We start from the raw sequence: 4,690 nt of genomic DNA, 5'->3' as shown, positions 1-4,690 counted from the left end.
TTTCCAGCACTGGCCATTCCTTCCTGCCTGCTTGCTGTTTCCCATAGGATACAATGGAGGCATTGGGAGATGTAATGCTTCAAAGCCCATAGCAGCTGGCAATTCTTGGGACTGAATCAGTACCCAGACTGGCCTCCCTGTGCTCTGCCATGGGAATTCAGCACCCCATGGTCACCTCCCTCAAGGGGGTTTATTATCTGAGTCCCACGTCAGGAGCCAACTATACCAAGACCACTTCCTCCTCAGCACAGGCCTGCACTGTGCAGGCATTAAAACAACACAGACATTTTACTGCGTGGTGCGGATAATTGCTTGAGAACGCAAAGTCCTTTCTGAAAGAGATGTGAAGCGCTTTCTAGGGCTTTCCAGTAATATTATTTTCTCCCTGAAACAGTCAGTGTGAGAAATCCACTTCCGGAAGGTGATCGCCTCCCTTCCACACCCCCTCCGCCCCCAAGGCCGTGCTCTTGAGGAAAACGCAGCATCACGTCCTCCCTACCAAGTGCAGGCCCTTTTGATTTCCACTGCTCTCAGCAGGCCTGACTCACAACGAAACTGCAACCTCAAAGTGCTGGGGGCCAGGATTGCGAGAAGGAAATACAGGTGAACACACGCAAAAGCTGCCAGAGGAAAAGGTTTTGTTTCTCTTACAGAATGGCACTTCCAGGGCTGGGCAGAAGCTATGAGCTGGAAGGGGCTGAAGGGGCATGGTCTCGTGCTGACCTGGTGGATTTGGAAAGGAAGGAAAATATGCATCAGAACCACTCGTGCCCATCCACTTCTGCCAAGGGGAACTGAAGGGGCAGGCTGGGAGGGAAGATAGGGGAATCACAGAATTCAAGGGCATTAACTTTGAAAATCATCTTAGAAAAACAACTTTGGCAAGCCCTTGGCTTATTGATGAAAAGAAATCCCTTGTTTGGGATCTCATAGTAGAAGGTCCGGGGCTGGAAACTGGGTCTCCTAAATGCCTGAGCCAGTCAATCTTTCTACTATGAGATTGACTTCTCTGTCTCCCTACAGAGAGGAAAATACATCCAAGTCTTCAGATCCATAAAGAGACATATTTAGCTTTTAGCAGCTGAGTGTCCCCAAAGAATAACATCGACCACCACACCTCAGATGGGCTGACTGCTTGCTGTTTGTCAAGCACTCATCCAGGCTCTTGTGTACAGTCACTCACCCCATCCTTGCAACCCTGTGACAGTGCCAATTACCATCTCCAATTGTATATACAGGGAAGCTCAGAAACTTGCCCAAGGTCACCAGATGGGAACGGGCAGAGCTGGGTTGCAAATCCAGTCTGACTCCAGGGCTCGCACACTTAACCACCATTCTGTGCTGCAAAGACAAACCCAGAGACAGAGGACATTTTGGGGTTTCCAGTAACAGAACACTTGGACCCAGGGAAGGGCTAGGGGTTAAGCAAAGTGGAGAAGGCAGTTCCAGCCTTTCAGCCTTTGCTGTCAGAGGTATATAACATCTACCACATAAGAGGGGCTCGAGTGTATAACCCTTAGCCACTTTCATGAAACCAATCAACTACCTGATATCAAATTATATCAAACCCACTGCTTAAGGCACCTGAATCCAAGGTGTTTGCTGGGAACAGTCTCAGATCATCCAAAAGCCAAGGGACAACAGATTCTCCTTAATTACTTGAAAGTATAATACTTTTAAAAAAGTATTCCTTGTATTTTAAGTAAGTGTTTTAATCTTAAAAGGAACAATTTTTAAAATCATCAAGAGTATCAGAAACTTGTTGGGCCTCCTTAAACTATTTTGAACTACATCTAAAGGTCAAAGCATCTTAGGACCTCTGGAGTTCTTAGTCCAGCACTGAGGGAAAAGTGTTTCTGTTTCCCGGAATTCTATAGATGGTCTCTCACAGTCAGGTGGGCAACCAGGGATTAAGCTTTAATCTGACCACACAATGTCTGACCCAGTTCCTAAAAGGGTGCCATCCTTATAAAATGATTTCTAAATTCGCCAGATCACTTAGAGCACACCTACTGTGTGTTCCAGGCAACACTGCGTGGGATGAGAAGAGAGTGGCAAGCCCATGATGTTGATTTAATTGGATAAATCCTGGCCAGGGGGGCTAGGAAATGTCTGTTTTTATTTTCGCGGTTATTCTAAAATATGAGACAGCACAAGTCTTACCAAAGGCTAAGCAGGGTTTTTAATGCCCCTTAGAGTTAAAGAGGAGGGAGAGAGGAGAGTAAAAGGCAGAAGTAGAAAGCAGAGCCCAAAATAAGCCTGTAGCAGGGCCCTTCCGACAGCTCTGTGCCCTTGACAACACCCGGTCCCTAGAACCTGCTCCTAGGCCTGGGGCCCCTTGGAGAAGGGGTTTACAGTAATGACAGGTCACTGGCAAATCAACCCCAAAACTCCCATGGGTTTTGACTTGAAACCACAAACACTGCTTGTGAGGCACCATAGCTTCCGTGACATATGAGAGGCTCACAGGAGCTGCTGAAATGAAGGACCACCCAGGCTATTTGGAAACTCTGAATAAAGAACACAGCAGTGGGCTTCTCCCTTATCTACCCAGACCAGGTGCCCTGTGGGTACATCCCCTACACCTGCCTCTGAGGCCACACTTTGATCATTCTCCTCCCACTCGTCCTCACCCAGAGATTTCTGTGAAACACTTACAGCATTGATTCTCTAAGGGTGGACTGAGGAACCCTGAGTGGTCTTCCCTTTTCCAAGGGAAAATTCTTACGCTTCAACTAAAATGGCATATCACAGCAGACCGGATGTAGGAGCAGGTGTGAGGATCCCAGTTCTATCAAGTCAGAGCATTAAAGAGGCTTGGGGAAAAAATGCAAAACAATGCCACTCTTCTCATTAAATGTGTTTTGGTTTGAAAAATAGTTATATCTCCATTTTAAAATGCCATGTTAACACGTAAGGGTTTATTATTGTTTATGACTTTCAAATGATGTCACAGGAGACATTTTTTAAATTTCTCCATTTTACTTTCTCATATAATAAATGTTGAGATATATACATATATCCCACGTAAGCAAAAGCTCTTTGGGGGTCTTCAATAACTTTGAAGCGTGTAAAGGGGTCCTGGATCCAAACAGTTCACCAACAGCTGACTTAGGGACTCGAGGGAAGGCTGGATGCAGTTGCACGCACCCACTCTCTCTCCATTCTTCCTTAGTCTATGAGCTAAGAGGGGCACATATAAATGACAGTCATAGTGGAAGTAGCATGAATCCGGGGGGGAGAAAGCACTCGCATCTTCACGTGTGATGCAGCTGTACATCCAGATTGCACAAAACATGTGGGGTCAAAGGGAGGATTAAGAGTCAGTGGCATGTTTTAGAGGTAAGGACCAGAATGGACAAGATGAAGGGAAGTGCTCAACTTTCTCCTCTCTTTGATAAGGTTTCTGGAAGGTGTCGTTGCTTCAGGGGTACTGCGGTAAGAAGGCAGGCCACGCTATGCTTTTCAGCCACACTCATGAAACAGAGACAAAGTACAATAGAAACACTGTTCTGTCTGAAAATATTCCAAGGCTCGAGATCTTTCCCTAAGACAAAAATATCTAAGCCACCTTCACTATCATCCCCAATTCCTAAACCTAAGGTACCCAAGGAGTATATAATAGATTGATAACATTTAATGGATGGAAACTTATTGTTACAGACTTTCAACTTCTTACCATCACAACCTTACATGTGGCACACATCTTAGACAACCTCCCCTAATTGTTGCTGCAGGCCCAGAGAAATCAGAGTGATTTGATACTTATGTGAGTAAATGAATTAGGCACGGATTTGAAAAAGAGTTGGGTTCAGATTCCACCTTTGTGATTAACGACCTCTAGGACCTGGGAAAGTCTTCTTCTCTAGTCCTCAGTTTGCCCATTTGTAAAATAAGAAGACATGTGAATTCTATAATGTCTAAGAACCCCTCCCCTTCTGACGTCCTATAGAATTTTAACATCCCAACGTTGAGCCGTCAGGGAGTTGACATCTGCCTGGAGGAAGACTAATTAGTAATCAGATCAATTCTTTTAAAAACTGGAAAAGCTATAATGGGTATAGGCACGTAGCTTGTGAGGATAGTAGTTTCTTCAGATGAATCCATCCTCTACTTCTACGTTATGTGAGATAGAAGAACAACAGACATATAGCCATGCAGCACTACAAAAAATTTAGGAAGCACATGCTCAGCCGCTCAGTCAGCCAACAAATATTTAGTGAGAACCTTAGATGTGCCCAGAACTGTGCTGAGTACTGAGCAAACAACATTAATCCAAAACAGACACAGGCCCTGCCCTCGAGGTGGTCACAATCTAATGGGAGAGACAGAGGCCAATCAAATGGTCACATAGTCACATGCCTAATTATGAACTGACATCCAAACTATAGAGGGGCAGGAGCAAGGTGTTCTAAGATACCCCCAGGGGCTGACCTAGACTGAGGAATGATGAACTCATTTGCGGAAGGAACATCTGAGCTGACAGCTGAAGGATGAAGACAGGAGGAGAGCAGGAAGGGAAAATTACATGTAAAAAGGCCCTGTGTCTGGAGAGAGAGTGCATAAATCACTGGGCATAGTGGCTGTTGCCTGTAAGCCCAGCCACTTGGAGACAGAGGCAAGAGGATCACTTGAGCCTAAGAGTTCAAAAACAGCCTGGGCAACAAAGCAAGACCCTGTCTCTTTTTTT

The sequence above is a fragment of the Cebus imitator genome, unplaced genomic scaffold, assembly GCF_001604975.1.
Source record: "Cebus imitator isolate Cc_AM_T3 unplaced genomic scaffold, Cebus_imitator-1.0 Scaffold38, whole genome shotgun sequence".
Lineage (NCBI taxonomy): Eukaryota > Metazoa > Chordata > Mammalia > Primates > Cebidae > Cebus > Cebus imitator.
Note: the sequence above shows the minus strand (reverse complement) of the source record.